Source organism: Cricetulus griseus (assembly GCF_003668045.3).
Source record: "Cricetulus griseus strain 17A/GY chromosome 1 unlocalized genomic scaffold, alternate assembly CriGri-PICRH-1.0 chr1_0, whole genome shotgun sequence".
NCBI classification, from domain to species: Eukaryota; Metazoa; Chordata; class Mammalia; order Rodentia; family Cricetidae; genus Cricetulus; species Cricetulus griseus.
The window spans coordinates 91,768,533-91,791,076 of NW_023276806.1; positions in this window are offsets into that span (position 1 = coordinate 91,768,533).

Sequence of the window (22,544 nt, forward strand, 5' to 3'; positions counted from 1 at the left end):
TCTGTGGAAAATCAGTTAACCAAGGTATCATAGTTACCCAGAAAATGCATCTTACAAGTATGCAGTTATAGTAAAAAAAATGAATATACAGGACTTAGAAATTTAAAATTTGACCTGAGACCTGAGGACTGCCCACTGCAGATCCCATCCTGGCTGAGTCCAGCCCACCCAGAGACTGCCTGCATCCTAGTCCCTTTGTCCACACAAGGAACTAGGTAAGCTTGGGCCTGTGTCCGGCCCTGCTCAGAGATACCTGAGGAATGGGGACTGCACCATGGGGAACCCATCCCAGCGGTCCAGCATACCCAGAGACTGCCAAGGTGGTATTAGTCCTGCCTTCATCCACAGGAAGAGAAGAGCCATCAGAGTATTGGACCTGCTTGCACCCACAGGAAGGTAACCTTGATCCTGTACCCACCAGGAAAGGAAGAGACTCCTTCTGCATCCAATGCAAGAAAGGATGGGAAGAAGACAATATAAAAACACATTCAATGACAGAAAAACCAATATGACACCACAAGAATCTATGGACTCTATACCAGCAAGACCTGAACATTGCAACAAAGATGAAGCAGAAGAGAATGATCTTAAAAATAACTTCATGAAAATAATAGAGGTCCTCAAAGAGGATATGAGAAAATCCCTTAAAGAAATGGAAGAAAAAAACAAAAAATATAAGGAATCAACAAATATCTAAAAGAAAACCAAGAAAAAATCAAACAGAAAAGAAAACAATTTAAACAGTTCAAGATCAGAAAACTGAAATAAGACATTAAAGTAAACACAAACTGAGGGAATTATGGAAATAGAAAAGCTGGGTAAACAATCAGGAACTACAGATGCAGGCATAACCAACAGAATACAAGAGATAGAAGACTGACTCTCTGGCATTGAAGATACACTAGGAGAAATAGATTCATCAACCAAAGAAAATCTCCAGTCCAACAAATCCCTAACACAAAATATCCAGGATATAAGGGACACCTTGAAAAGACCAAACCTAAGAATAAAAGGTATAGAAAAATGTGAAGAAACCTATCTCAAAGGTGCTGAAACATATTCAACAAAATCATAGAAGAAAACTTCCCCAACCTAAAGATAGACATGCCAATGAAAGTACAAGAAGCTTACAAAATACCAAATAGAGTGGACCACAAAAAAGTCCCCTTGCCACATAATAATCAGAACCACTAACATAGACAAAAAAGAAAGGATATTAACAGCAGATAAGGAAAAATGTCAAGTAACTTATAAAGGAAAACCTATCAGAATCACACCTGAATTCTCCATGGAAACTCTGAAAGCCAGAAGGACCTGGATAGATATTCTACCAACAGTAAGAGAACCCAGATGCCAGCCCAGACTACTATACCCAGCAAAGCTTTCAGTCACTATAAATGGAGAAAACAAGATATTCCTTGACAAAACCAGGTTTAAACAATACATACCCACTAATCCAGCCCTACAGAAAGTTCTGGAATTAAAACTCCAACCCAAGGAAGTTAACAACAACTAGAAAAATATAGGTAATACATAATTGCACTTTAGCAACAGCCATAAGAAAAAGGCGGGGGGGGGGGATCCACACAAACAAGTCCAAAAAAAGAATGAACAATCAATGGTCACTAATTACTCTCAATATTAATGGTCTGAACTGGGCTATAAAAAAGATACAGGCTAACAGAATGGATACCAAGACAAAATCTATCCTTCTGCTGCATACAAGAAACACACCTCAACTTCAAAGATAGAGGGTACCCCAGATTTAAGATTTGGGAAGAGATTTTCCAATCAAATGGACCCAAGAAACAAATAGGGGAGAAATCCTAATTATCTAACAAATTAGATATTACACTAAAATCAATCAAAAGAGATAAAGAGGTCATTTCATACTCATGACAGGAGAAATCCATCAAGATGTTTCAATTTTGAATATCTATGCCCCAAACACAAAGGCATGCACATTTGTAAAAGAAACATCACTAAAAGTCAAATCACACATAAAACCTCACACACTTATAGAGGAAGACTTCAACACCCCACTCTCATAACTAGATAGGACTACCAGACAGAAACTTAACAACGAAACAAAGGAACTAACAGAAGTTATGACCCAATTGGGTTTAACAGACATCTATAGAACACTCCATACAAACACAAAAGAACATATGTTCTTCTCAGAACAACATGGAATCTTCTCTAAAATCGACCACATACTTGGCAACATAGCAAACCTCAATAGGTACAAGAAATGGGAATAAACCCCTGTATCTTATTAGACTACCAACAACAACACAAAATGCAGAAAACATAAAACTCATGGAAATTGAATAATGCCCAATTGTACCATTCCTGGGTCAAGGAAGAAATAAAAAAAAAAGAAATTTAAAGACTTCCTAGAATTCAGTGAGAATGAAGACATAGCATACCCAAACTTATGGTACACTTTGAAAGCAGTACTATGAGGAAAGTTCATAGCAATAAATGCCCACATGAAGAAACTGGAGAATAGTCACACTGGAAAATTAACAGCACAACTGAAAATTCTAGAACAAAAAGAAGCAATCTAACTCTGGAGGAGTAGATGCCAAGAAACAACCAAATTGAGGGCTGAAATCAATAAAGTGGAAACTAGGAATACTATAAAGAATCAATGTAACAAAGAGTTGGTTCTTCAAGAAAATCAACAAGATAGACAAACCTTTATCCAAACTTACCAAATGGTAGAGAGTGAACATGCAAATTAACAAAATCAGAAATGAAAATGGGACATAAGAACAGACACTGAGGAAATCCAAAGAAAAAATCAGGTCATACTTTGAAAACCTGTACTCCTCAAAATTTGAAATCTAAAGGGAATGGACAATTTTCTGGATAGATATCACTTACCAAAATTAAATCAATAACAGATAAGCAATTTAAATAGACCTATAACCCCCCAACTAAATAGAAGCATTCATCAAAAGTCTCCCAACCAAAAAAAAAGTCCAGGGCCAGGTGACCTCAGTGTAGAATTCTACCAGAAATTCAAAGGACAGCTAATACCAATTCTCCTGAAAAATTCCACACAATAGAAGCAGAAGGGTCACTGCCAATCTTTCTTCGAGGCTTCAATAACCTTGGTACCCAAGCCACACAAGGACACAACAAAGAAAGAGAACTACAGGCCATTGTCTCTCATGAACATTGATGCAAAAAATGCTCAATAAACTACTGGCAAATCGAATCCAAGTACACAGAAAAATCATCCACCATGATCAAGTAGGCTTCATCCCAGGGATGCATCTCAGGGTTCAGCATATGAAAATCCATCAGTGTAATCTACATGTAATCAAACTACTGAGAAAGAAAAATAACATGAACCTTTCACTAGATGCTAAAAAAGCCTTTGACAAAATCCAACACCACTTCATAATAAAGGTCTTGGAAAGATCAGGGATAACAGGAATATACCTAAACATAATAAAAGCAATATATAGCAAATCAACATAAAACTAAATGGAGTTAAACTCAACAAGATTCCTCTAAAATCAGGAACAGGACAAGGCTGTCCACTCTCTCCATACCTCTACAATATTGTCCTTGAAGTTCTAGCTAGAGCGATAAGACACTAAAGGACATCAATGGGATAAAATTTGGAAAATAAGTCAAACTTTCACTATTTGCTGATGATATGCGAGTTTTCATAAGTGACCCAAAAAAACTCTACCAGGGAACTCCTACAGCTGATAACCACCTTCAGCAAAGTGGCGGGATACAATATTAACTCAAAAAATCAGTAGCCCTACTATGTACAGAAGACAAATGGGCTGAGAAAGAAATGAGAGAAGCATCACCCTTTACAATAACCACAAACAACATAAAATACCTTGGGGTAATGCTAAACAAACAAGTGAAAAACCTGTATCACAAGAACTTTGAGTCTTTAAAGAAAGAAATTAAAGAAGTGGGATCCTAAAGTCCATTCCTACCCTAGGCATAAGTACTGATCTACTACTAGAGGCCCCATATATTTCCAAGGCCTCCTCACTGACACCCACATTTACAGGGTCTGGATCAGTTCCATGTTAGTTGGTTTCCCAGTGATCAGTCTTGGGGCTAAGAGCTCCCTCTTGTTCAGGTCAGCTGTTTCTGTGGGTTTCTCTAACCTGGTCTTGACCCATTTGCTTATCACTCTTCCTTCTCTGTAACTGGATTCCATTTCAGTTCAATTATTAGCTCTAGGTATCTGCTTCTACTTCCATCAGCTGCTTCATGAAGGCTCTAGGATGGTATATAAGTTAGTTGTCAATCTTGTTATCTGGGGAGGGCATTTAAAGTATCCTCTCCACTCTTATCCCAAAGGATATGACAGACTCTGAAGATCCCCCCCAATGGAAGGCCACACTCTCCCTGGAGAGCAGAAATAGTATTGGATAAATAAGGTGTTAGTGGGGAGGGGAGGGGAGGAGAGGAGAGAGAGGGAATGGGGATTGACATGTAAAACAATCTTGTTTCTAATTTAAATTTAAAAAATTAAAGAAGATACCAGAAAATGGAAAGATTTCCCTTGCTCTTGTATAGGTAGGATAAACATAGTAAAAGTGGCAATCTTGCCAAAAGCAATCTACAGATTCAATGCAATCCTCATCAAAATCCCAGAACAATCTTCACAGACCTTGAAAGAACAATTCCCAATTTTATATGGAAAAACAAAAGAGCCAGGATAGCCAAAACAACCCTGTACAACAAAGGAATTTCCAGAGACATCATTATTCCTGACTTCAAGCTCTATTATAGAGCTACAGTCCTGAAAACAGCAAGGTATTGACACAAAAATAGACAGGTAGATCAATGGGATATAATTGAAAACCCTAATATTAACCCAAACACCTATGAACAACTGATTTTTGACAAAGAAGCTAAAATTACACAATGGAAAAAAGAAAGCATCTTTAACAAGTGGTGCTGGCATAACTGGATGCTGGCATGTAGAAGACTACAGGTAGATCCATATCTATCACCAGGTACAAAACTTAAGTCCAAATGGATCAAAGACCTCAACATAAATCCAACCACACTGAACTTCTTAGAAGAGAAAGTGGGTTTTACCCTTTAATGAATTGGTACAGCAGACTGCTTCCTGAACATAACAAGAGTAGCACAGACACTGAGATCAACAACTAATAGATGGGACCTCCTGAAACTGAGAAGCTTTTATAAGGCAAAGGACACAGTCAATAAAACAAAACAGCAGCCCACAGAATGGGGAAAGATTTTCACCAGCCCCACATCTGACAGAGGGATGATTCCCAAAATATACAAAAACTCAAGAAGCTAATCACCAAAACTTCAAATAATCCAATTAAAAAGTGGGTGCAGAACCAAATAGATAATTTTCCATAGAGGAATCTAAAATGACTGAAAGACACTTAAGAAAGTGTTCAACATCCTTAGCCACCAGGGAAATGCAAATCAAAATACTTCTGAGATACCATCTTACTCCTGACAGAATGGGTAGAATAAAAAACACCAATGACAGTTTATGCTGGAGAGGATGTGGAGAAAGGGTAACACTCCTCCACTGCTGGTGGGAGTGCAAACTTGTACAACCACTTTGGAAATCAGTATGGCAGTTCCCCAGGAAAATGGGAATCAGTCTATCACAAGATCCAGAAATTCCACTCTTAGGAATATACCCAAAAGATGCACATTTATACAACAAGGACATCTGTTAACTATATTCATAGCAGCATTATTGTAATAGCCAGAACCTGGATGCCCCTCAACTGAAGAATGGATGGAGGAAGCCGGGCGTTGGTGGCACATGCCTTTAATCCCAGCACTTGGGAGGCAGAGGCAGGTGGATCTCTGTGAGTTCGAGACCAGCCTGGTCTACAAGAGCTAGTTCCAGGACAGCCTCCAAAGACCACAGAGAACCCTGTCTCAAAAAACCAAAAAAAAAAAAAAAAGAATGGATGGATGGATGGATGGATGGATGGATGGATGGATGGAGAAAATGTGTATTTATACAATGGAGTACTACTCAGTGGAAAAAAAACCCAATGGAATCTTGAAATTCGAAGGCTAATGTATGGAAATAGAAGAAACCATCCTGAGTGAGGTAACCCAGTCACAAAAACACAAAAATGGTATGTACTCACTCATATATGAAGTTTAGACCTAGAGCAAAGGATTAAGAGCCTACAATCCACACCACGAGAGAAGCTGGGAAACAAGGAGGACCCTAAGAGCCACATACATGGTCGCTTGGAGAAGGGGGAAGAGACAAGATCTCCTGAGATAATTGGGAGTATGGGGGAGAGGAAAGGGAGTTAGAAGAAAGAGAAGGGGAGAAGAAGAGGGGAATGGAGTACAAGAGAGAGAAGGAAGATCGTGTCAGGGGAAGAACAGAGGAGACCAAGAAAAGAGATACCATAATAGAGGGAGCTATTATAGGTTTAGATAGAAGTCTGGCACTAGGGAACTATCAAGAGATCTACAATGTTGACCCCAACTAACAAACTAAGCAATAGTCAAGAGGCTACCTTAAAATCGTTCTCTGATAATGAGATTGATGACTACCTTATATGTCATCCTAGAGCCTTCATCCAGTAGCTGATGGAAGCAGAAACAGACACCCACAACTAAACACTGAGCTGAACTCTGGAATCCAGTTGCAGAGAGGGAGGAGTGATGAGCAAAGGGGTCAAGACCAGGCTGGAGAAACCCTCAGAAGCTGACCTGAACAAGAGGGAGCTTTTGGCCCCCAGACTGATCACTGGGAAACCAGCATGGAACAGATCCAGACACCATGAAAGTGGATGTCAGTTTGGAGTTCTGGTTAATCTATGGGTCCTCTGGTATTGGATCAGTATTTATCCCTAGTATATGAATGGACTTTGGGAGCCCAATCCACATAGAAGGATACTCTCTCAGCCTAGACACACAGGGAAAGGTCTAGGCCCTGCTTCCAAGTGATATGACAGACTTTGCAGATCCTCCATGGAAGTCCTCACCCTCCCTGGGGAGCAAAAAGGGGATAGGGGTCAGTGGGGTGGCAGGGGAGGAGGGAAGGGAGGGGGAACTGGGATTGACATGTAAAAGAGGCTTGTTTCTAAATTAAATTTAAAAGTCAACTATTAGTGAATGGAAGCAATCTATTCTGTATGTGTGTATGTATGTATATATTGTATGTATGTCTGTCTGTCTGTATATCTATCTGTCTATCTATCTATCTATCTATCTATCTATCTATCTATCTATCATCTATCCATTCACCATCCAGGTATATTGAATTTTCAAAGAGTTTATTTAGGATGATCCATAGAGTGCTCCATGGACATGTTTTACAACAGATCATAGGTAAGTCTGAAGAGACAGGGGAAGGAGAAAAATTTTAAAATAAAAAGATAGCCAACACAAAATGAGCTCATTGATATTTTTATGCACTTACTTTAAACCCTATTGCTTTCTTTGGTCATTAGTGACGGATAGTGGACATGTAGGTGACCTGTTGGAAAAGTGTTCTTTGATTATGTCTGCATTTTCAGTGATTAAAGTGAGAAACATAGGTAAGAATGCTAAGGAGGAAGCATTATGAAATATGATTTTTTGCCTTCAAGGGAACACAAGTGGAATAGAGAAATGTGGGCAGTTCTAGAAGTTTAAAAGTGCAGCTGGTGTTGGGGTGTTGGGTGCCATGAATATAAGAAGGTACAGGATGGTCTGCTTTCCCCTAAATTCATTTTGCAGTGAGTATACAAGGAGATCATTTTTGTGGAGAGAAGAAAAAGGGCTGTTTTTGAGTGATTAAGATTCTGTGAATGTATACTTGTAAATGGATAGAACTAGAAAAGAAAAAAAAATCATCCTGAGTCAGGTACCCCAGACCTAGAAAGAGAAATATGGCATTTTAATAATAAATGGATATTAGCTGTTAAGTCAATGATAACCAAACTACAACCCTTAGAATCACAGAGATTAGTTATAGAGTAAGGGACTAGTGGGGACAGATCAATCTCATTAGGAAAGGGAAATAGAATAGATAGCTATAGACTGATCAGATAGGGGATTGCAATGGAAGGATCAAGACAAGAAAGTGATGAAACAGACTGAATAGAAATTGCATGTTGATTGTATGTTTTATCAACTGTTACTGCCTCTGACTGTTCAGATGTAAAATAAGACAAATACAACTTCTAAATCAGGGGCTGGAGAGGTGGCAGAGTGGTAAAGAGAAGTGACTGTTCTCTAGACAACCAGATTCTGTTCCCAAGACCCACATGGTGGCTCACAACCACCAAGCTATCTGTAACTCCAGTTCTGGGCAATATAATGGCCTCTTCTGGACTCCAGTGATAGCAGGAATAAAGGTGCTTCATATATATATATATATATATATATATATATATATATATATATGTGTGTGTGTGTGTGTTGTGTGTGTGTGTGTGTGTGTGTGTGTGTGTGTGTGTGTGTGTGTGTGTGTGTGAAAATAAAATATTTATACATGTAATAATTAAGTTTAGGAAAGAAGTACTGAATCAGAAGATCATATTTGCTCAGTTATAGATATCAAAGTGATAGGAAAAGATATATGAAGAAAATATACTTTTTTTTTGGTTTTTTAGACAGGGTTTCTCTGTGTAGCTTTGGTGCCTATCCTGGCACTCACTCTGGAGACCAGGCTGGCCTCGAACTCACAGAGATCTGCCTGCCTTTGCCTCTCAAGTGCTGGGATTAAAGGCGTGTGCCACCAACGCCCGGCGAAAATATACTTTTCAAAAAGAAATCAATACAGCAACAAAACATAGCAAACAATATATATCATTAAAATTTTTTTTTGGTTTGTTGAGACAGGGTTTCTCTGTGTCGCTTTGGAGCCTATCCTGGCACTCGCTCTGGAGACCAGGCTGGCCTCGAACTCACATAGATCTGCGGGCCTCTGCCTCCTGAGTGCTGGGATTAAAGGCATGTGCCACTAACACCCAGCTAAAATAAAAAATTTAAAACTACAAAAATAAAGTTGTAACAGCAACAGAAATATATTGTTGGTCAACTTCTCTTGAACATGAGTCTTGTCATGGAGTAGTTGATATACAAAATGTCATTCATTCCTTTGGAAAAAACTGGTATTCCTTCTTCCAGAAGATGTAAGTCATGGTTCAATTGTTAACCTTTGCTCTAATCTCGAGATTTTCATTCATTCCTTCATGCATTCATTTTTAAAATATAAGGTAAAACAAAAACTATCATATCAAAGTTGGACAAGCCAAGCCAACAGAAGCAAAAGAGCCTAAGAGAAGTCAGAGACCCACATTCACATTCTTAAGAACTTCATAGAAACAAATAATGTAAACAAAGAGGGCCATTATGTAAACATGGAGAGCCTGGTGTAGACCTGTGCAGGCCCTGTGTATACTTCTTCAGTCTCTGTGAGTCCATAGGAGCTTTGCTCATGTTGATTTAGAGGGCCTTGTTTTCTTGATGTTCTCTGTTGACTCCGGCTCTTACACTCTACTTCATGCTCTTTTTTTCCCCTTTATGAACAGTTTCATTTGAATTTACTCTAGGTACATGGGCTATCTTTTCTTAGGTTGTTGGTTACTCAAGCAATGCCAGGTTAGGCCCCACCTCATGAAGTGTGCCTTATGTCAGATCACTTATTTGTTGCTTATTCCCACAAATGTGCCACCATAACCCTAACATATCTTGCAGGTAGTATTCTATTGTACATAAAGCATTTGTGGATAGCTTGCTGCTTCCTTTTCCCTTTTGATAGTGAGCAGATTACCTTCCTGTAACAAAGACATTGGATCAAAGGGGTGAGAATCTTTGTAGATACCACCATACCATCTCAGTGTTCAATGAGTTGCATATATGTTGTTAGCAACAAGGTGTTGTTGTCAGGTTTTAGAGAGCAACCTTTAGTCTTGGCAAAAGCCTGGGTTTTTACTTGGGAGTGGGGGTGGAGTGGATTCCAGAGGGAACCCTTAGGCCAAGAGTGAATTAGATGCAATCCAAACACAGTACTTTGTTTAGTGTCAAGAGATAGCTAAATGGGGCCCCTGTCTTCCCCATTATTTGGCAATTTCATTTAGATCATATATGTGTGTGTGTGTGTGTGTGTGTGTATATATATATATATATATATATATATATATATATATATATATATATGAGAGGGGGGCTTCTACTGCATTAGGTTTTCATACCTAATTTTAACTATCTCTCCTCATATTTCCTCCTATTACTCTCTCTCTCTCTCTCCTGTTTCCAGTCTCACTTTATCCTCCTTCTGGTCCATCCACCCCTACCATTAATGCACAAATATCTATTCTATTTCCCATTGCTAATGATATCTGTTCTCTCTAGTCCCTTACTCTCTACCTACCCTCTGTGGTTGTATGGAATGTAGCTAACTTCACAGCTAATATGTCCATATAAGGGTTTACATACCATATTAGTCTTTCTTAGTGTGGAATAACTCACCTGGGATGACTGTTTTTTTCCTAGTTCATTCATTCCATTCTCCTGCCAAGTTCATGATACTATCAGATTTTAACAGCCGAGTAATATTCCATTGTGTAAATGTACCACATTTTTTAATTCTTTCTTTGGTCCAGGGGCATCTAGGTTGTTTCCAGTTTGACTAATATGAATAAAGCTGCTATGAACATATTTGAGCAAGTGTCTTTGTGGTAGGATGGAAAATCTTTTGGCTGTATTACATGGGTGGTATAGCTGGGACTTGAAGTAGATTGGTTTCCAGTTTTCTGAGGAACCACCATATTGACTTCCATAGTGGTCAGGTTTAATAGTCAGTCTTTGTTCTGTACATTTAGTGTTTCGATTTGTACCAAAGGGACTTTATTTTCTTATCCAGTCTTTGTTGTTCTGTATGCTTCTTGTACTTTATTAGATATTTTCTTTAGGTTAGGTTAGGGAAAATTACTTCTATGCTTTTTTTAAAAAATAATTTCTGTGTCTTAAATCTGGCTTTCTTCTCCTTCCTTTATTACTACTATTCTTTTTAAACAATATTTTTAATTTACATACCATTCCCAGTTCCCCCTCACTCCCAGCCTCCCAACCCCCCCCCCACCTCATTCTCATCCACTCCTCAGAGAGGGTGATGTCTCCCATGGGTAGTTAGCCAAGTCTGTCACATCACATTGAGGCAGGACCAAGGCTCTTCCCCTTGTGTCTAGGCTGAGGAAGGTATCCTTCCATTGGAAACGGGGTCCAAAAACCAGTTCATACACTAGCGATAAATCCTGGCCCCACTGCCAGTGACCCCATAAACTGCCCAAGACACACAACTGTCACCCACATTCAGAGGGCCTAGTTTAGTCCTATGCAGGTTCCCCAGCTGTCAGTCTGGAGTCAGTGAACTCCCCCTATCTCAGGTCAGCTCTTACTGTGGGTTTTTTCATCATGGTCTTGACCGCTTTGCTAATATTATTGTTCCTCCCGGTCCTTGACTGGACTCTGGGAGCTCAGGCCAGTGCTTGGCTGGGGATCTCTGCATCTGCTTCTATCAGTTATTGTATGAAGGTTCAGATATTACCTATTATTCTTAAAATTGGTCTTTCATGATGTTCCAAATTGCCTGGATATTTTGTACCAGTAGTTTTTTAATTAACATTTTGGCCAATGTATTTATTTATTCTATTGTGTCTTCAGTGCCTGAGATTCTTTCTTCCATCTCTTGTATTCTGTTGGTGCAGCTTGCCTCTGAGATCCCAAAGGTTTCATTTCCAGATTTCCCTCAGTTTTTGGTTTTCCTTATTGATATCTTTTCATTTTCAGTATTTTTGAACAGTCTTATTCATTTCCTTCTATTGTTTGTTTGTACTTTCATTGATTTCTTTAAGGAATTTATTCATTTCCTCTTTAAAATATCATAGTCATAAAGGCTGTTTTAAGATCTTTTATTTGTGTCTCAAATATGTTGGAATACCCAGGTTCGATTGTGGGAGGGTTGCTGGGCTCTAGTGCATTCATATTGTGGCTGTTTTGATTATGTTTTATCCTGGCATCTAGACATCTGGGGATTGTGGTGGTTGTAGTTCTATATGCTGATATCTGGTTTTATCTTTGTTGGGTGTGTGTTTTGATCCTTTGTTTCTGCATTCTCTCAGGTTCTCAGAGGAGTGTGGTTGCTGTGTTGCCTGTTGGAAAAAATTCTGGATTCTTGATAGGTGTAATACCTGGAGTTTCAGGTAAAACGTGTTTCTGTCTATTGGGATCTGAGACTTAGGAATGGAAATGGGCTGGGCACACGGCTGGACCTTCCCAAAAGGCCTGAAATAGGTGTTCAACCAGGATCTGCTTAGTTATTCCTCTGAGAGTGAAAGCATGTGGTTAGGAGAAAGCACAGAAGAATGCCTTCTAGAAAGCTGAAGATGTGTGAGGAATTGGACTTAGAGGAATGGAGGGGGAGGTGAGAACATGTAGTTAATATGCCTACTTCCCTGTCAGAGTGGCCTGTGGGTTTCCAGGAAGTGCCTGCTGCAGTTGGTTACTGAAATTAACCAAAGAGTAGGGGGAGGACAGTAAAGAGAGGAATATTGGGGGATCAGTTGGAGATAGAAAGAAGTGGGGGAGGGGGGCTGCAGCAGGCATTCTGTTGCAGAGCTTGAGCTTGGCATGAGACTGGGAGATTTTATTTGGAGGAGAAGAGGTGAAGGTCTGAAGATATCCTACCTGCTTCCCTGGCAGGAAGTGCCCCTCTCTGTTTTTTAATGCAGTCAAGCTGACAATTGGATCAACTATCACATACATAACAAAGTTTTATTCAGCCGTAAAGAACAAAATTATTTTATTTACAGGAAAATGTATGTGACTGTGGATCATCATGTTAAACACAGCAACCCAGTCTCACAATGACAAGGGTCATGTTTTCTCTCATATGGGAACCAGCAAAGGAAGATTCTTTGCAAATGAAAAAAGGACTAGTGGGAAGCGCGAGAGAGAGGACAAGGAGAGGCTAATGGCAGTTAAATATAGTCAAAGTACATGGTAAACTTGAAACTTGAATGAAAATGTCGTTGTAAAGCCTATCATTTTGTACAATAAAAGCACAATAAAATGATCCAAAAGGAAATGATCAGGGGTGAGGGACATGCTCATTATCTTGAGCTGGTTATGACTTCCTGGTAGGAAGTTATGTCAGGAATGATACACTTTAACTATATGTGGCTAAAGATCACACACATGGTGAGTATGTGGTGTGTGTTGTGTCCAGAAATCCTAAGCTGGATGAGCTAGTTCTCTTCTCTCCATATAACTTCACCTTAGTTTATGAAATGTTCTTCTCTTTAAATTGCTGTTAGGCAATCATGTCTGTGATCGATGGCTTCAGGAAGGCGGCAGCAGCTGGTGTTTTAATCTTTTGTTCTATGAAAGCAGAGGGAATAATGTTTGCTTTTTCTTTTGTTTGTGTGAACATCATAACAAATACGAGGCTTGCTCATCAGCTTGCCTTGTTCTTTGGTCCAGGTGGCATTTTTTTTGTCAGTGTTACTCAAGGTGTATATTTCCTATCATGACTTAGAAAGGAAGAGGTAGACCAAGTTATATGGACAGGTTTAATTTTGTCTGCACTTTTAATTTGTTTTAGTGTGTTTGATAATAAATGAACATGTAGAGTGAGAAAGCAGTCTTTTATGGCTTAAAAAGACATGTGTAAAGAACATTTAGTTTTTAAATTAAAGACATAATTTCAATGCTAGTCATAAGCATATAATTTCTACTTATGTGAAGATATAAAATATATTCTAATAAGTAATTGTAGTATGGAGGGTATCATTTCATAACAAAATTTAAATTGTAAAATTTATAATGAAATATAAATTTGTACATGGGTATTATTTTATAATAAAATGCTTGTTTAAGTAATAAGTTTTATTTTGATAATAATTATCAGATCAAATAAAATGAAAACCACCTCAAAAAAATAACACCAGGAAAATAATTAAATTGCTTTATTTAACTCCAGAAAACCACACATATGCTCCATTTAATGTGTTTTAAAATTGTGATTTTTGTGATGATAGTAACAAATTTTGTGGATTATAAAGTACTTGTGAACAAGTTTGAACTTCCTTTTGATTTGGTAGATGCTTCTAAAGATAATCTGACTGAAATACACCCCTAACAGTTCAGTCCTCTTCCTCCTGATTCTGTCTCTCTGTGTGACTTTTGAGTGATCAGTGCAGCCTTCACAGTATGTTTGTTCCATTGTCCTTATCAACTTCATTGGTTTGCCACTTCATCTTGGCATCAAGTTTATCATTTTGATGTTTTCCTAAAGATCTTCTGTTTCAGTTAGGCGTATTTCCTTAAAATCGTTAGCATCATGCTTGGCACCACCAAAGTCATAAAAGCTTGTTATTTTCAGCTTTTGCTTTCTGTCAGATTATAGCATGCCTTCTTCATGTCTCGTAAAAGAGCACTAGAGATTTCTATCACAGTGCTGCAAATCACAGAAGGCCAGGGGTCCCTGGAGTTGGACAGCTTTTCTCCACCAACATTGCTGGAGCTTCACTGCACACATTTTGAATCTTGTTTTATTTGGCTCATCTTAGTTTTTGAATGGTTCTAATTGCTTAGAGCTCAAAACATAGAGAAAAAACAATCTTGTTTCTCTTTTACAATATGCTGCTTTCTACTGGTAACTATTTACCAAGTGAAAATAATATAGTAAAATAACCATCAAAAACTGAAAGCAATTTGAGAAAAGTTCTCAACTCTAAAGCAGTGGGTTATCAAAAAACAACTAAGAGGACCACAAAGGCCCTGAAATGTGTATTGAGAAGCATCATCTTAGAACTCAAAGCATAGGCTTAAGATGGACTGCAATGTCATACACAACACTTACATGGTACTTATCCAAACCATCCCCAATTCAAATATACACTAAGAACACTGTAATTTTGAAAGCAAATTATGCAAACACCTCAGTGTGCAAATTGTAGTTACAGAAGAGACAGTGCACTTTACTATACTAATTAACCAAGTCTTCCATTATTATTTTATAGAGAAGAAAAATGAGTTTAAACAGCTGATGGGTCATTGTTCAGGAGAAGCTAAGCTTTATGGCAAAAGTTCTTAGTGAAATAAAAGTAAATTGTATTTGTGTGCATGCTGGGTGTACCTGCACGTGCACATGGAATATTGCATCCTTTGTTTTCCCTTGGCTTTAGATTTTGAAGTAACATATTACCTGGTCCTCTGTGTATATGTTATAGCTGTTGGCTTGGTGTTTTTCAGAACTCCTAACAGTGGGAGTAGGTATATTTCTGACTCCTTTACTTTCTCCTGAGACTCTTTTCCTCCTATTGGGTTGCCTTTTCCAGCTTTGACATGAGGACCTTTGCCATGTCTTATTGTATTTTGTTTTGTCCTGTTCAGCTATTGTCTCTTGGAGGCCTGCTCTTTTCTGAAGAAGAAATGGAGGACAAATCTTGGGGAAGAGGGAAGGTAGGGGAAGCTGTGAGGGATGGAGCGAGGGGAAATTATGATGGGGATGTACCATATGAAAGAAGAACCTCTTTTCAATAAAAATATATATAAAAATAAAGGCTATTGCCATCTGAATCTTAAGACACTACTTGTTGCTGATGCAAAAACTCTGCTCTGAGCTTAAGGGAATAAGAGATGCTTAATTATGAGCCATTATGAGTAGCCATGGCCTGGGACCACAAATTCAGGTTATCTGGAATTCCATGTTCCAACATAGTGACAGTGTCATAGTTTCAGAACAAAAGAAGAAGAAGAAGAAGAAGTCAAGATGCTTTAAAAGCATGTTACAGTAATAGGAGGAACTCTGCTGTGGATCTCAAATGCTGGCTGATAATATTCTTTGCTTTTGGGTTTGTAGAAACTACTAATCTACTAGCAGGCTTTACTTGCTTCCCCCACCAGTCACAGGGTATTACATGAACCATGTGAGGTGGGCAATGAATGAGCATGAAGAGGCTTTTAAAGATAGCATATGAAAAGTTGGCCCTGTATCTCCAGTACTGCCACTCCCCACCATAACAGAAGCTCTAGTCAGTGAATCTTGTAGAATTTGAGTTAGGAATTTTTTTATGGAACTTCTGTTCAAGTTGGGAAAATGACATCCTAATTATAATATTTGTGTTCATTCTTATTTATCTCATTTATATCAGTTTATCTAATTTTTAGCCCAGAAAGCTAAAAATCTGTGGTGCCTCTTAAAAGGAAAACTTAGCAGCATATGCTGTAACTCACAAGAGAAGAATGTGAATTGGAGAAGATAAAATGGAACAATGAAATTAACTAAGTTGAGTATAATATTGACTGACGATATTGTAGCTTAGAGACTGACTGTTTAAACAGCTAAAGTTCAGAAACCAAAAGACACCAGCCATATTTAGCTATTAGTTACCAAAACATGTCATGAGGCAGTTATCAGTAGACACTTTTTGTAAGCAGACAGAATGAACATGTAAAAAGTCAGCCAGCCAGGGACTGACTCCCTCTGCTAGAGTCCAAATCTGCCTTGCAGTATCAATTACAGTAGCCAACACTGGATTCATAATTTGTCTCTTGCTCCCCGAGTAAAAATAACTCAGTTGAATTTTTTTCCAGGAAATCATAAATGCTTTCAGAAACAATCCATGGTACATTAATCAAATGCAAAGGACCACCAGCTGGGTTCTGCCTGTGGCATGCCTTGCAAGCCTTTCAGCATCCTAGTTTCCATAACCCACGAAAAGAAAGTCTTGAACTCCATACACCATAATTACAGCCGAGACCCTGTGGTCTTCTCTCCTACTTCAGTATGTCCATTCGTGTTGTCCTTATTCAGCTCATGTTTTGGCAGCCATGGTGGTGAGACTCTATGGGTGATGGCCCCAGAGCTCTGGGAAACAAGGGGGCAGAAGAGGCGAAAGAATTCTCTAAATCATAGCCAGGAGAGGTAATCCAGAGCGAAAATTGTCGGCGTTTCAGTGAGTCCGGGTGGTGGTCTAACACCAAACATCAATCCCTTCAAACTTCAAGCTCTCTAAGAAGCTTGCGCCAAGAAATATCAACTGTGATCCTTGCTGACTCAGTGGCTTGGAATTCACCTAAATAACATTCCTAACTCTGTGTTCGCCACCATGTGGCGATACTTTGGAATTGTCCCTACCGGTCCTCACAGGTCGTACAGGCTTGCCTTCTCTGTGTAGAGCCCTGTAACTGCTTTAGAAGATCCTCATGAAGTTCTTTATTAAACAGTTCCACGGAAGGAGGGGGAACAAGGCGCAGTGTGTGCAGCCGAGACTCTTGGGTGTTTTGTTTCGAGCTGTTTGCTGCCTGGGCAAAACCGCATTGTAAAACTATTAACGCTTGCAGAGGCAGGTCTTGGTTTAAATCATGACAAATTATTATGAGGGGAATTAAGTAAAACAATCAGCTAGTGACTCCACATAAAAAGACTAAAAGTGCATATGTTTTATCATATCACACAACAAATCCCGTGTCTGTCCCCTGAAATTACCCTAGTTTATTCACGGAAAGTTTGTTGTTGTTTTCTTTAAGTGAACTTTACAGCAACATTCGGCTTTCCTATGAAATATTCGGAATCTTAATTAGTAAGTGCATTTCCCTTTTCTTTACAGGAAGCTAGAAACTCCAGAGTTCAAGAGACTTGGAAGAAAAATAACACATTAAAAAGCATCCTAGAAAATTTACTTCAGGAAATGGCTTTTGGCACAACAGCAGATATACAAATTAAAAATAGATGGTTTGGTTTGTTGTTTTGTGGTCTTTAAATACTTCAAAAATTCTAACTGTATAGAAATTCACTGAGATGTATAGAATTTGGGTCTATCTTATTTTGCTGTGTTTTGGTTTTGAATTAGCACGTTATTTATAATAAAGACTTTATAAACTTTATTATAAAAATGTTTATAAAAAAGGTTTAATAAAATTTTAAAAACTAAAAAGAGAAAAATTGTTTTTTACATCCTTGTGCATGAACGTCAGTCACCTAGACAGAGATGCAAGTACAGGTTTCTTGGTGGCTGATTTCTTAATGCTGCTGCAATCCTAAAAGAGCTGTGTGCCTGTGAGGACCGCCTCAGAGTACCCTAACAGATGATCCCACGATGTAGTTTTCATCTTTTCTAACATGTAAGATTGAAAGCTGAAAACAGTAACAATGGAACTTCTGTTAGATCTAAGAGGCACCTCTGTATGCAAATCTGGTTACCACAACACAGAGACGAGGCTGCAGAAGCAATTAAGGGCTCCACACAAATGGGCATCTCAGGTTAAGCCTGGGGACTGGTTATGGAGAGACTGGTCTAGACTTAGCAGACTGAAACAGCACACAGGATGTGCAACCCTGGCTAATCCTGGAGTTTGGATATGGCAGTGAGTGGGCTAGGTTCAGCAGTCTCAGTTGGCTGGGCTGCACACAGGATATATGACTAGGGCAAAGCAGAGTAAGCATTCTGGACTGATATGAAGTTGTGCAGTCAGGGCCAATCCAGTAGACTCAGAATAGTGTGTGCAGGGTCTAACCAGTCTTGGCTGAACCTTGGCTGGTCCTGGATGATGAATATGGCACAGACAGGGTAGCATCAGGCAGACTTCTATTATTGTTTGCTTGTACTTCACTCGGCTGATCTCCACCCTCTTTAAATTTGCAAAGGTTTTTATTCATATTGTCTTTCAATTGCTTAGATCCTTTGATTATGTTTATGATTTCTCTGTTAAACTCTATGTCCTGGGGCTCATCTAGGTAATTATCCCCGGAGAACATTCATATAGGACTCACTTTCTTTTTGGGGAGAGAGGTCTATTGTTTCAGCCTTTCACATTGATTTTGGTTTTGGCAGGTTGCTGGCCTTGTGAACTCTTTCATTGTGTGTCTGGCAGGAGGTACTAGTGTTCCTTAGTTGAGTGAAAGCTTGTTTCTGATTTTGCTGTTGCTCAAGCTTGGTTTATTTTAGATCAATTATGAGGAGTTAGTAGGTCAGTCCTTAGATGTTCAGTGTTGGTTTGATCAGAGTGACAGATGTGATTCTAATTCAGTGGTAACCAAGAAAGGGTCTTAATGCGGGGCTCCTTCCTGGGTCTGCCTGGGCTTCTGCAGAAGATGTGATACCTGGGTGTTGCATCACAGCTTCCTTAGAGATTAACCCTTGCATCTTGGAGGGAAGCTCATTAAGATACAAGATGTTAAAGGGGAGGTCAGTATTATACTTTAAGATAAGAGTTTATAGGAAATGAAACAACAGACTATCCTAAGAGGAGATGAAACATCTCACTCTGAAGATAAATCCTAAGATCAGGAACCCAATGGCTTCTGGAAGTCCCTGAAGTAGACCAGATTCACTTTTTCTCTTCCTCCCAAACATGTATAAGCTGTAAGGAGTGCCAAGAAACACCCCCACACAGGTGAGCTTCCTGGGACTTCAGGCCAACTGAGTTACATGGAAAGAATTTGTTTTGCATGGTGGAGTGCCTGCAGATTGTGCAGTGAGCTTCAGGTTTCCAGCTTCTGTCAGTTGTCACCCATGCTGGGGTGAGATCTGATGATGCAGCCGCCTTTGAGTCATTTCTGCTCCTGTAAATAACCTCTCACCTATGTTCCTGTAAGTAGCTCTCAAAAAAACTCCATTGGTTCACCAAGTTGAATTTGAGTGATATCTTTTACATTACCCTAACTTTGTTTCACTATCTGGAGTGAATAGACACTTGTTTACATCTCCCCAGGAATAATGTCACAAGTACCTAGTTGAAACTGGAAGTATGAAGCTTTCATCAGGGATGTGGGGCACTCATTTCTTTGGATCACAAGTGGCATGGCCTGAGTTAGGCTTTCCAGGAATATGGGGGCATCATGAATAGATGGGTGTCTGGGTCACTCACCAGGGTAGGCTGGTGGGCATTATCTGAGCTAAACCTGGGACAAAGTGTACAATGTAGAAAACTTCCCATTAAAAAAGAACCACAAGACTATCTCAGAGTAGTGATGAGTAGACAGAAGAATGGACCACAGCACACCTCTGTAACAATATTTGTCCAGTTCCTGTGGTCTTTTACAAGTTAATTGTGATATAAAATATTTCAATTAGTTCATTTTAATGTCTGAATATACCTTATTATGAATAACTCTTTCAGAAAAATGTGTCTTAGCTCTACCTTTTCTGAAGTTTCTGTTTCATTTTGTTCTTCCACTATTAATTCTCCATGGAATAGAATATAAAGGGTTTGGTTATTGTCTGTTTATTTTAGCTAATATATTGTTTATTAATATAAATTGAAAACTGAAATGACCAGAATTTCTGCATATCCATCCTCTTGGATGTCTGCATTAAAGAAGAGTTAAAATCAGGTGGGGCACTATTTCTCAGTATAGTGCACTTGCTTGGCACACATAAGCCCATGAGTTTAATCTCAAGGGTGCATACACACACACACACACACACACACACACACACACACACGCACGCACACACACACACACACACACACACACACACACACACACACACGCACGCACGCACACACACATGAAAGAAAGCAACAGCAAACTTCAATGTAAGAGTTCCAAGGCAGTAGGTAGTAGAAATTTTAAAATAAATTACTAAATATTCACAGTTGACAAAAGTACAAACTTACAAAATGTCTTGCTGTTTTTGATACTGGTTCATCCACATGAAGTTCCAAGGTTCCACACATTCCAGAAGAGGTAGGTATAGCATGCCCAAAGAAAGAACCCTACACTAAGAAGTAAAATAAAATTCTTTCTGTCCAAGATGCTCCCTCTGTTTTTTGTATGTTTGCAATACAACAGATACCCTTTGAAACATTGGTATCCAGGTTTTAGTTTGTTTAAGACTCTATGATAAAACATTGCACAATTTACTTGGTAGACATTTCACTGCTCAATTTGAATTTTCGTAGGAAGAACAGGAAAATTATAATTCATAGATTACAAGGAAGGACTTTGCATAGGAAATAGCACTTATCTGCAAGCTCTAAATCTCCCCACAGCCTTATTATGTTGTTAGGAGTTAGTAAACAGACTGTGTATGTGTATATACGTGTGTGTGTGTGTGTGTGTGTGTGTGTGTGTGTGTGTGTGTGTGTGTATTATTGAGAAGTGAAGAAGACCAGTACACTCATCTAATAACATGTAAAAGATAATTTATATTTGCACATAGAACTAGCATTCCAGAACATTATTCACTATTAATATTGTTTCAATTTTTTGAACAAATGATCATATGCTACTAAGAAAGTTTAACTTTCCCTCTCATTTCAGAGACCTTTGTATTTTTGTCATCATGTATATTGAGTATATTTAGTATAATATTGAATGGAAATAATGAGACATTTTCATTTTCTTAGTGATTAACTTTTTGAGTTCTCTATCTAATGTGTGTTATAACCAGATGTGACTTTGGTATCTTCACTGCTATATGTCCAATAGTGCCCAACTGGCTGCATACCCGTGCTTCTGTAATTGCACAGTGGACACAGTCATTTGATTCATATATTAATGGAATGTATAGTCTTAACTGAGATATTTTTAGAAATACTATTGAATGTTCTGTTTCTAATAGTTTAGATAATTTGCATTTCCATCCCCAGCTAATCATTTGAATCGTTGCAGTCTTTTTTTTCCCTCAGAGAGAAATTATCCTATTATTGCTAACATGAAAAGCCACAAGTTGGAACCATCTAGAGATCTTGTAGAGAGCCTAAGTTTGGTTTCTAGCACTTACATCTACAATTCACAGCAGCCCTTAACTCCAGCTTGAGAGCATCCAATGCCTCTGGCCATGATGGACACAGGTACACAGATGTATGCACCCTCATGCACATACACATAAACATAATTTCAAAATAAAATAAATCTATTTTTTAAAATCTTTGTTCTCTTCATGCTCACCAAGCCAAAGTTGTCCTTACCATGGCAGTAACAACGTGCCACCAGGCTCCTATTTCCCTGAGGTCTTCTATAATCAGATAGCTGAATCCTGTCCAATGAAAACCAACTGTAACAGAATTTCATCTAGTTGGGAAAACGAAACAAACAAAAAGAGAAAGCACTTGGCAAATCTATAGGAGTATACTGTTAGCTTTTAGCTTGCTACTATCTTGAGACTCTGCATTAAGAGTGATGGAGTAGTGGGACTACTCAGTTTATTCTTCCATTTTTAAGAATTTCATTTAATTAAATGGTGAGAATACCATCCTTTCTCTTATTTGCATTCATCATGTGAAATTCTATCTGTATAGAAATGAATTTTGTATTTCCATATTTTTGCAAGATATGCAATCTCCAGAATTTGCAATTGGTATGAACAAGCACAAGACATTCCATCTGAAGGAATGCAATTACTCCAGAAAAAAAAACACGAGTAATAACATCACTTTCTGTTGTGGAATATTATTTTTAAGATGCTTTACATTCATTTATGCACTGGAATATTTGTTTAATGATGCAAAAATGCGTTGCATTCTTGTGCATTGCATTTCTTTGACTCTGTGAAGCTGTGTTACTTTGCCTGTCTAAATACCTGATT